The sequence below is a fragment of the Terrapene carolina genome, unplaced genomic scaffold (genome assembly GCF_002925995.2).
Source record: "Terrapene carolina triunguis isolate 2854851 unplaced genomic scaffold, T_m_triunguis-2.0 Scaffold138, whole genome shotgun sequence".
Lineage (NCBI taxonomy): Eukaryota > Metazoa > Chordata > Testudines > Emydidae > Terrapene > Terrapene triunguis.
Window position 1 is genome coordinate 5,064,592 of NW_020664489.1, and position 12,196 is coordinate 5,076,787.

Consider the following 12,196-nt stretch of genomic DNA (forward strand, 5'->3'; position numbering starts at 1 on the left):
GGAATGGGTTACCTAGGGAGGTGGTGGAATCTCCTTCCTTAGAAGCTTTTAAGGTCAGGCTTCACAAAGCCCTGGCTGGGATGATTTAGTTGGGAATTGGCCCTGCTTTGAGCAGGGGATTGGACTAGATGACCTCCTGAGGTCCCTTCCAACCCTGATATTCTATAATTCTATGATGCCATCCCTGTACACAAACAAAAAATCTTGGGTAATGGTAAAAGATGTCATTAAAAATGTCGAGGCATCATCAAACTGTATATCTGAAGAAACCTCATTTACTTCATTCCCAAAGAAATACTGCTTCTGTCACAGTTACCGGGTGGACTGCACCTCTGACCCCTTCCTGGTCTCTCTGAGTGTAACCTCTTCAGGTCTGTCTCATGCATCTAGCTGTCACCTCTATCTCAGGGTGGAATCAAACACTTCTCCCACTCTCAGACTGGGCCTTGACTGCAGTCCTCTGCTTATCAACCATGATTATCTCAGCAGGTCTAACTTATGTCCAGACCCAGCAGTTCTCAATTCTCCAAATCTCAGCTCCACATTTGTCATACTTACACTGCACATTTTCTATTTCATATTTCTATAGCACCAATCGTACTATTTAAGGACTGATGGTAACATTTGGCATTTAGGGCTAAATCCTCCAAAGGGATTTAGGTGCTTAAGTCCAAAACTTAGATCCCCAAAGCCCCTGCTCAATTGCTGCCTTACCCAGTAAGCACCTAAGTATCAACCGATAAAATCCTATAGACCCCTAAAAATCTGCCACTGGGCATACACACAACCACCTCAGTCCAGGCAACCAGGCATTTAACTCACACCTAAACCCCAGCAGAATCCTCAAACTATGCAATGCCCTGCCTATCTCACCTGTGTGGCCTGATCTGATAGACATGCTCAATGGCTTCCTAATAGATCATGCCCTGTACAAAATACCAGAAGTGGAGGTGGTGCCCCCTTTGTAAGTTTCAGCCCAGTGGTTAGAGCACTCCCTCAGGATGTGGGAATCCCAGATTCAATTCCTCCCTCTGCCAGATGTGAAGCTGGAATTTAAACCCTCGTCTCCACCTTTCAGGAGATAGCCCTAACTTCTGGGCTAAAAGGATATTCTGGGGCTGTTCCCTCTCAACCTCTCCTGTTTAAATTGTTCCCCTTCTTATAAATAAACTATCTCTGGAAAGAGTGAGAAGAACAAATATAAACCAGTGGTCGGGGGACTCACCTGCCAATGACTACCCAAGGTGAGTGCTCTATCAGTCAGGCTAAAAATTTAAGGGGGGAGGGGAGGCACCTCTACCTCGTTTTTTGCAAGCAAGGGCTTAGGCACCTAACTCCAAGAGAGAGTTTATGGCTTTGAATCTTAGGGCTTGTTTATACTTAAAATGTTGTGCTACCTATGCTGTCAGCGAAGGGAACCCACCTCCCCAAGATATGGTAGCTAGGTTGACAGAAAGAGACTCCCCTCGACCTAGCACTGTCTACTGGCTAGCTTAGGTGGCTCCCTGCTCAGCTTGCTGACTTTTGTGGATCCCATTCTTTGACACCTCTCCCCATCCATTGTATAGGGGAGCCTGTATACCTAATGTGGGGCTGTGAATTCCATTAGGCAATAGGGCACCTAAATGTTGAACATTACAAGACTGAGTCTAAGGCTACGTCTTCACTACGGGGGGGGTCGATTTAAGATACGCAAATTCAGCTACGTGAATAGCGTAGCTGAATTCGACGTATCGCAGCCGACTTACCCCGCTGTGAGGACGGCGGCAAAATCGACCTCCGCGGCTTCCCGTCGACGGCTCTTACTCCCACCTTCGCTGGTGGAGTAAGAGCGTCAATTCGGGGATCGATTGTCGCGTCCTGACAGGACGCAATAAATCGATCCCCGAGAGGTCGATTTCTACCCGCCGATTCAGGCGGGTAGTGTAGACCTAGCCTAAGTTTCCCCTTTGTGGAGCCACCCTTATGTAGCACTTTGAATACATATACTGCATTCCTGTGACACAGGTAGGCAGGCAAATACCTGCAACTGATCAATACAGAAAATGAGGCATAGCAAGGTGAACTGGACTTGCCTAAAGTTACACAGTATTACACCTCAGGACTTCTTGTCTCCCAACCCTGCACTTGTTGATTCAGACTAATAAATGCCTGTCAACAAACATGTACTGTAAGTAGTAATATCAAAATCCTCCATCAGTACGCTAGTCTGACAAATGCAGCTTCACACTTCGTTAAATAAAATTAGTGTAATCAGTTACATTAGCACTGACACAAAGTGCTATTTTTAAACATCCAAGCTGATAAAAACCAACAAGGGCAAGGGAATGATGTAGTTAAGAAATGTATTTTCATGCTTTAAATTTCCTTGACTTAGCTAGTTTTTAATGGTAAGGTTGAAAACAAAGATTTGCATTATTTATATCAGACATTTATCCAACATAATATAATGTACAATGGCTTACGGCTGTTGCGACCATTATGTAGATCAGTTTTTAGAGGCTTTAAAATGTACATTTGTTGTAAACAATAGCGACAGATGCTTCATGGCACTTGTTTATGAAGTAATTCCTTATTATTCTTCCATATTTGTACATTCATTGATCCAAGCTGACGTTCTACAAGAACATCAAGAGTTAAAAAGCCTTAGGATATTGTTAGTGAAAAGCGGTTGCACAGCAGTGGAATTTTACATGCTGTATCTTGCCTTTTGCAAAAGACCAACACTCTCCCCCGGACTGTTTTACGGACTAAGTCACTTGAAACTTATTTTAAAATTGAGGAGTGAGCTCTAGTTTCAAGCTGGAGCGATTTACAAATTCAGAGCTCCCCCCAACTCAAAAAACCCTGGAGGCGATGGGGGAATGTAGCTGAACCTGACGCCCCGCAAAACGTCTCTGCACTCCTCGTCCGGCTGGTACGGCGCCGCGGCCGCCTCCTGGGCTGCACAGGGGTGGGTGCGTGTTTTGTTTCTGACGTGAGGAAAGTGTTACAAAGTATCATCCTCATTGCAACAAGTAGCCATGGGGCCTTACCGAGTTGCACTTTCGCTCAACCCCCTCCCCGCAATTTAGGGCTTCGAGCGAGTCGGGTTTATGCGCCGCTACACCGGCTCCGGGCCCCAAGAACCAAGATTAGATGGTAGCGGACGAGACAGAGCGAGCGGAAGAAAAGCATCAACTCCCATCCCATCCTGCAGCGGCTTGAGCCCCGCAGCCCCCCAAACTCCTTCTCCCCATAACCTTCCCGCAGTCTCCGAAGGGGGCGGGCAGAGAGGAGGCTGGGGGCGGACCACCCAGTGTAGAAGGGGGCCGAGAGGAGCACGGGGGGACGGGACAGCACCGGGAGAGGGGGGCGAGCAGCGTGGCGGTGGCAGGGAGGGACACAGCCCTGGGGGAGGTGACAGGGGAGAGACAAGCGCTGCGGGGGACACAGGGCTCTAGGGAAAGAGTTACGGGGGGGCAGCCCGGGGGGGGCCGCGGGGGGACACAGGCAGCCCCAAGGGGCCACGGGGGGAGGCACACAGAGCCCCGGGGCCAGAGCAGCGGGGGGGGGGGGACCGCACCACACACATAGCCCCGAGGGGGGCACGAGCCAGGCAGCCCCCGGTAATCTGATAACGGGCTCTGACAGCTACTCGCTCCCGAGACCCCTGTCCCCCGTCGGCCCCAGGCTGGCGGGAAGCAGCGGAGACGGGGGCGGGCCGAATGCGGCCTAGTAAGCGGCGGGTCCGGCACGGCGCAGACACCAACCCCCTCCCCAGTTCTTCCCCGCGTCCCCCCTCACCTGCGGCTCCGCTCCCCGCGGGGGGCTCTGCCGGGGGACTCGGCCCCGCCGGGTCTCCGATGCGCTCTCGGTGGTCGGCTGTGGCCGGGCCCCCGCGCAGGCCCCTCCGCGGCCGGGCAGCAGGCGCTGGGGGCCGCCCTGGGCTGTTCGCTGGTGGGTCGAGGCAAGAGACGCGCAAAGCGCCGCTGACAGCTACTCAATATGGCGGTGGCTGCCGCCGTTTAGATTTTCCTCCTCGTTGTCACGGAGCATGCGCAAGAGGTGTGAGCATGCGCACTAGCCACGGCGAAGCCGCTGCCCTCAACTCCTCGTCGAGGGGGGCTGAGGGCGAGAGGAGCCTCGGTGTAAAAGGAGGGTTCTCGGGAGTAGGTGGGTGGGTTGCGTAGGGGAGAGGTGGGGAGCACGGGGAGACCCGGCGTGCAAGTACACAGCGGCGGAGGGGGTCTCGCCCCTGTGAGAAGTAGTGTTGGGGGAGGGCAGGAGGTGTCGTGTTATGCCCTTGCTGGGACTAGCCCGAGTGTGACCCCTCATTCCTCTCCCCCTGTCTATACAGCAGGCTCTTGGCATATGTGGACACGGCTTACATAGCTGATGTAAGACTAATTTTTCACATGTCTAATGCCCATGTGTCCAGAGGTACTGGGGGGGTCCTGTCACACACCCCTGGCTTGAAGTGGTTTCCCTTATATACAGGGTTCACCGTTTGGTTGAATGGCTCCGAGCACCCCCACTATACAAATTGTTCCTGCACCCCTGCCTGTGTCATACATACACTGGCTGCATGGGTGGTTCCCAGGAGCTGTGTTTAGACCTGGATATTAGAGAGTTGAGGTGGGGGAGGTAATATCTCTGACTGGACCAACTTCTGTTGGTTAGAGACAAAGCTTTCAAGCTACTGGGCCCTGAAGAAGAACTTGGTGTAGTTTGAAAGCGTGTGTCTTTCACCAACAGATTAGTCCAGCAAAAGATCTTATTTTCCCCACTTTTCCTCTCTCATAGGTGCACCTTGACAAACCTGCTTCATGAGTGAAGTCTTTTTGAGTGCTCCATTTGGCAGCACTCTGTCACAGGAAAGCTTGTTACAAGTGTCCGTTTATTTTTTTGGATTACTCCTTAGGAGCCCATGCCTGCCCTGCACTTATTCTATGCAGGCAGACCCCCCTCCCTGCACACACTTTGAAGGGAATGGGGCTCTGCAGAGTCTCAGCTGGACTTACTTGGGGAAGCTGATTCAGTCACATAGGCTGTTGCCTCTAAGGCAGGGACTTCAAGAAGAGGGTGGTATAGGCACTGACTCCATGGGTGCACTGCGGCTGGAGCACCCACGGAAAAAAATACTGTCAGGCCCCACCAATCGGCTCCTCTACCTTCCACCTGCCAGCGGGCCTTGCCAATCAGTTCCTTCCCCTCCCTCCCATTGCCTCCCACCCAGGGTGGAGCAGCTGTTCAGCGGAGGTGCTGGGGGGAGGGAGCGGAGCAAGGGCAGGGCATGCTTGTGGGTGGGGGCAGAACAGGGTGGGAAGAAGCGGACCGGGGGCAGAAAGGGTTGGAGGAGGGGCCTTGGGGGAAGGTGTGGAGTGGGGGGTCGAGCATCCCAGGGAAATGAGAAAGTTGTCGCCTGTGGAAGGTGGTATGAAGCCACAGTTCCCTATGGATTGTACAGGAGGGGCATTCCTAACAAAGACTCAGGTCTTTAAGCACTTTGGGTGGAATCCACAAAGAGTCTTAGGTGTTGCAAAGCTAAGTGTTATAGGGCCTAATTTTTAGGTGCCTAGAAAATCACAGGAACAACACTGCAATCCACAAAAGCCTAGGCTCCCTATACAATGAATGGGAGAGATAGGTGACTTAGAATGCGATCTACAAAATCTAGCACACTAGCAGGGAGCCACCTGCACTAACACATAGGAGATGCCAAACAGAGGGGTTTGGTCTGAGCACTCCCTCTCTGAGATAGGGGCAAAAGTCCAGGCTCCAAGGAGACCCTATCTTGGCTTAGCTATCCATGAACAAGCACCTACCACCTGGAGACAGATAGTTTAGGCACCTCCAGCATTTCTTGTCCACTGGTTCCCTAGACACCTTTAAGGAGCAGTGGGTGCTGTCCAGGGTTCTCTGCTTAGTATCCCCTTCCAGATCCCTGATTTTGTTCCTGTGACCCTCACTCCTGACCCTGTTATTTTTTCATTGTCCTCTGTAATTAGTTGAATCCCAGGTTCAGTAGCTCCTCCCCTTAGGCTGCGGAGGGTCATTCAGACACAGGTGGGCTTGTGCCTGCCTGCCTCCTAGACTTCAATAGGTATAACATTTCTTGTGGAAATGATTTAGGCACCTGCCTTACTTCACACAAAACAGCCAGAGGTGATGCCCATTTTATAACTTTTAGCCCAGTGGTTAGAGCAGTCTGCTGGCATATGAGAGACTCACATTCAATTCCCCCTCTCTTATCAACAGTTATGATTGTGAAATCTATACTGTTGTTTTGCCTGTATGGTCCCCACGTCTCTACTCTTTATCTGTATGGTCTCTGTCTGATTCTTTAATTGTTTCTGTCTGTTGCATAACTAATTTTGCAAGATTTAAATCAACAAAGGTGGTCGGGTATGATTGGTTAAAGAATTGTTTTGTAATGGGCTAGGATTGGTGAAAAATACTGTTTTGTAGTACTTTAGTTTAAAATGATTGATTAAGGTATAGCTAAGCAAGAGTCAAGTTTAACTATATAAACTGGGGTCCAAAAGGAAGTTCTTTGGAACCTAACTCCAGGACACAGCCCAAGATCAGAGCTGCCAGACCTCAATGCCCTGCCAACTATATCGTGCAGAAGCTGGAGCCCCAGATGACCTGATCCTGACTGGCCACCGGGAAAAGTTCATCTGCCTTATTGGGAGTGGTGAGCATTGTATGCTTAGTGTGCGTATTCTGTTTTGGTAACTGTTAATAGATAAAGGTTAAGGATATTACTGTGTAAGGCTTTTTCACTGGTAAAAGGCCCTGAGGTGCAAACCCGCAGAAGATTACACTCTGAGCCCTAGGAACTGGGTGAATGTGGGTACTTTAATTAACCAGGTTACAGTCTGAGCCCTAGAAACTGAGGATGGGTGGCCCTGACCCCTAAGAAGTGGATATGGGTAGGTGCCTTCACCCAGAGCCCTAGGAACTGGGAAAGGGTGGGAGTGCCTAAATTAACTGGGTTATGCCTTGAACTCATGGAAGGGTAAAGATGGGGTGCCCTAGAGTGTGCAGGTAACAGAGGAAGCTCCACAGTAGACTAGCCCATAGCTCTGTGGTTAGAGGTGGAAGACCCTTATTCAAATCTTTTCTCCCCCTCTGGTAGAGAGCACACCTTGAGCACACCTATCAGATTGGGCTCTGCACAGAAGTTAGGAAGCGGAATGCCTGTCTTCTGGTTTGTGGATCGCTCTGGGGCTTAGGCAGGAGATAGGTGTCTGAACACCTAAAGGGAGGCAGCAACGTGCATGCTCAGAGGCAGAAACCCAGGCTCCGAGGGAACTTTTACTCTGAAAACTTAGGCCATGATTGAGTTTAGGGGCTGACAGGGTTCATCAGGAGTTTTGAGGGGCGAAGGGGAGCCAGAACTGGGAACTAGCAGATACTAACTCTGGCATGTAGGTGCCCAAGTACCTTTGTGGTTCACACTTTGTGAGTAGTCCCATTGATTTCAGTATAAAGTTAGGCCGGAGAGTCTTTGTAGGACACAGCTATTCTGTTGACCACATGCAAACACATGAATGCAAATTTTTTTGGCTTCTAGAAAAAATGTAAAATTGTGGTTTCAACAGAATATATTTTCATATCCTTATTTTAGTATTTTTCTCTTTCCACCATATTTTATGCATTGTTAACAATCATGCCTGAGTAGTTTCTCATAGGAAGCTGTAGCTTCACTTCACACCATCTTCTATTTGAAGTCACTGCCTTAAAAAAGGCATAGGCCCAATGGTACTTTATTCACCTGGGTAGTATCATGAAAGTCATGCATGTGCATAAGTATTTGCTGAATTAGAGCCATGATCATATGACTCTGTAAATCATGTGACTCTGTTCAACATGAAATATGTTTTGAAACAGAGAAAATAATTTCTTCCTAGTCACTAAACTGAAACTCATGCAAATAACCATACCTGAAAAGAGTAATTAAAATACTATATAAATAAAGCAAGGTTACTAACTTGAGTAAGCATTGTGCAAGTCAATTGATGGAAGATTAGAAGGGAAAGTGAGATTTAAGGGCATAGGGGAAGAATAGAATGTTAACACTTCCTAACTTAGGGGCCAATTGGCAGGCCAATAATTTCTGTTAGAAAACATATTACACAGACAGCATAGACAGATGAGAGAAGAATGATAAATAAGGCTACAATTTAGTCGCAGGTATTTTTAGTAAAAGTCATGGAGAAGTCACGGGCAATAAACAAAAATTCACTGCCCTTGACCTGTCCATGACTTTACTAAAAATAACTGAGAGTAAATCTTAGGGGAAAGTGGGGGCACCTGGGGCCAGCAGCACCAGCTGCAGGGGTCTGCCTGAGCAGTGGCTGGTGTGGCTGTCCCTGGGGCCACCTAAGCAGCTGGCCCCAGAGCCAGCTGCTTGGGCAGCCCTGGGGTTAGCCACACTGGCCGTTGCAGAAATCATGGAGGTCGTGTGACAGACACAGAGCCCTAATTATAAATAACTTATTTGGGGTGGGAAGAGGGAAGGCAGTCATTTGACACAGATTTCTCCTGTTAAAAATCACTGCCCTGGACCAAGGCAGAGAAGGTTACATATTTTTATGACTAAATAACGAGTGTGAGGATTCTGACACTACACTCCAGCCATCTCCTTATCTCCAAAGTGCACCAGCCTCAGCCAGCACCCACAGGCCCAGTGAGGACTTTAACCCTATGGTCTGCTTAGTGTTGACCATCAGAAAAGGAGGTGGTTGTTTTAGTACATCATCCCTCTTGGAGAAAGGGAAGGTTCAGAAAGCAAACACAGAGGTTAAGAACACAACAGTTCCAAGGTCACACTGGCTCTGTCCTCCTACCCCCTCCCTTGCCACATATGAACACACACGTGCTAAAGGAGCTAAAATGCTGCTTCACACATTCTGGGATTTTGTGGTGAGGGGGAAGAAAAGGAATGCTCAGGCTCTGACTCCTTTTCTATCACTCATGAGGTATGGAGGAGAGACTCAGACTATTCCTTAAGTAGGGATGGGGATTGTTGAATATTATTCTTCGTATACAGTTCCTCCTTCCACAGTGAGCAGAGGGAGTAGCAACAAAACAGAATTCTTCTGGAGAAAAATGGGAATGAAAATACTGAGGGAGATCCAGCTGCTTCTATGTTTTGTTGTTTTATTCTGTTTTTTTTTATAGGAAAGGTGCTCTCTCCTAGAGCGATAGTATAGCCAGGAACATCAACCAGCAGATCTCAGTATGAAGGGATCCACTTGAGTTAACAACTCTGACTCATGCAGCAGCTATTAATATACCTTGACCTCTGGCTGTCTGATAAAGAAAGAAAGGTTGGAGGAAGAACAGAGAGGAATTTCTAATTAAAGCTGCTGCTTCAAAGAGTAGTTAAAACAAAAACAAACCCAAACATACAAACAAACAAAAAAGCAGCAGCACCAGCAGCAAACTGCTTCCTGACAGTGAAATCATGTGGAATAATCTCCCTGGGGAAAATTATGGAAGCCGCATCATTTAAGTCATTTAAAGTTAGTCTGGACAAAACAGCTATTATGTAAAGAACATTCCTGTATGCTGGGAGGGATATGCATTAGATCAGTGGCTCTCAATCATTCCAGACTACTTTACCCCTTTCAGGAGTTTGATTTGTCTTGTGTACCCCCAAGTTACAACTCACTTAAAAACTACTTGCTTACAAAATCAGACATAAAAATACAAGAATGTCACAGCACTCTATCACTGAAAAATTGCTTATTTTCTCATTTTTACCATATAATTATAAAACACATCAGTTGGAATATAAATATTGTACTTACATTTCAGTGTATAGTTTATAGAGCAATATAAACAAGTCATTGTCTATATGAAATTTTAGTTTGTACTGACTTCGCTAGAGCTTTTTATATAGCCTGTTGTAAAACTAGCCAAATAATCTAGATGAATTGATGTACCTCCTGGAAGACCTCTGCGTACCCCCAGGTGTATGTGTACCTCTGGTTGAGAACCACTGTATTAGATCAGTGGTTCTCAACCTTTTTCTTTCTGAGGTCCCCCAAACATGCTATAAAAACTCCATGGTCCACCTGTGCTACAATACCACGGGCAATAAACGTTAAGGGGTGGGCAGCAAGCAGGGCAACTGCCCAAGGCCCCATGCCACAGGGGGCACCATGAAGCTAAGTTACTCAGGCTTCTGCTTCAGCCCTAGGTTGCGGGACTCAGGACCCCAGGCCTCAACCCCATGCAGTGGGACTTCAGCTTTCTGCCCTAGGCACCAGCAAGTCTAACACTGGTCCTGCTTGGCAGACGCCACTGAAACCTGCTCGCAGCCCACAAGGGACCATGGTTGAGAACCACTGTATTAGATAGTTCAATAGGTCTCTTCCATCCAGTTTGTGTGAGAGAATAATGTTGTAGAGTCCAGGTGGTAAAGGGGTTTAGCCCATAAAGTTTTTAATAAGCATTTTAGATTACATATTTTGTATAGATATTTCTCTGGCACTCAATGCCATAGAATGTGAGCCCCTCACACTACAAAAAGTACATTAAATTGCCTCTAGAAGGCTGAAGTCTCTTTGCTGCCCTCCCCCCCCCCTTTTTTTTTTGAGCCAATTCATTACAGTGAAAGAATGAGGGTGATCAGTTTCTCCAGTATCTGATGTCATTACTACACTAATATTTAGGGTAATGCTGGGCTCCTGCAGAAGCATGCTCTAAAATCATTGGCCTTTCACTAATCTTCCTTATCTTTAGTCACCACAATACAAGATCTGCTCCCCACTCCCCCATCCATTGAAGTGTCCTTGCTGAGTACAGCAGGTATGATGGGGAGCATAAAGAGATGGAATCTTACCTAACCAGACCCTAGCCTATTCAGGGTTTTGGAGGCAAGAAGCTTGAACTGGACCAAAATTTGACAGTCACCCAATACAGACAACAGCACACAGGTGTAATGTGTTCATTCTGGTTGGCTGTTTTAGAGACAAGCCACTGCATCAAATGCTGCTTCCAGATAGCCCACTGAGCCAGCCCCAAGTATTGAATTAGCTGCAGTTGGTCATTACATGCATTAATAGAAAGTGGTGGTAGGTTCCTTTCAAAAAAGATACATTAGTTTGTCATTTTTAAAATTTTATATTATACTTTACATCCTGTCTGATTACATAACGTATGTTTATAGCTGTATTACCCCTCAATGAAAGATAAACAAGGTATATAAAGTAGTTTTATCTACCTTGTAAACATGATAGTGACTTCCCCCACCCTCCAGAGCTGTAAAATTGCATTCATATCTCTATAAAAACAGTTTACAGTCAATAAAGCATTAGAAGTGTAGTCAGATTGCATTCTTCCTAGCAGTAGAAGTGAAACTACTGAAGGGCTGTGGTTACTGCATGTTATTTTCTTTACAGAAAGCTTTCAGATATGTCTAATTACTCAATTCTTAAGAGGTAGGTTATAAAGATAACGTTACAAGTACTAACAGAAGCTACTGTGCTATAATTGAATGATAAAGATAATAAGAAACACATTTGTCTTTCCACAGTTAAAAAACAGTATAAAATTGATTTGGAGGACTCTTGCCCAATCATAGCTGCTAGTATAGACCCCTGTGCCCATACAAAGCCCCAGTGATTTCAAGGAGGCTCTGCTCAAGCATAACAGTTGGTCCATGCAGATCATTGCAGAATTGGGACCTAATTTTGCTAAAACTAAATATATCCATCTGACACTTTACTGTATGATATGAGGGAAACTGGATAAGGCATTTTGGAGATGACAGCTTTTGTAAAAGGTTACATTTTTGGTAGTGTTTCCTAGTTTTGTCATATCAAAAAGAGTTGTGTACAATTTCAAGTTTATTTTATCCTGTTATCCAAAATATATGCCTTTGACTAGTATGGGAATGTTTACTGTGTTAATAGTTTAGACCTTGACCGTGCTACTCTGTGAATAAAGTCTCACATATGCTTGAATAGGTGCAAGATTGGAGTCCTAACTGTTCATCCTGGGAATATTTATCCACATGACTAAATTTATATACAGAGATCTATTAATGTGCTTAATATTTGCAGAAATCAACCCATAGTCATGTAAAACTATTGCAATACCAGTGTTAGAATACCATTAGCAAATTTATGCTCTAAAACTAAAGTGTTTTATTAAAATATTAAAAGAATCATAAAAAGTTTAAATTAATAGGTGCTTG

General features: G+C 46.5%; 1 protein-coding gene across 1 annotated transcript in view; it reads right to left on the bottom strand.

Annotated features, from left to right (window-relative positions):
* Positions 1-4,000, bottom strand: part of RDX (radixin) — an 89,592-nt gene extending 85,592 nt beyond the window's left edge. The window contains exon 1 of the mRNA XM_024217111.3: positions 3,787-4,000. The gene's annotated coding sequence lies outside the window, so the exon portion shown is untranslated. The remainder of the gene's footprint in view (positions 1-3,786) is intronic.
* Between the last annotated feature and the right edge of the window lie 8,196 nt (positions 4,001-12,196).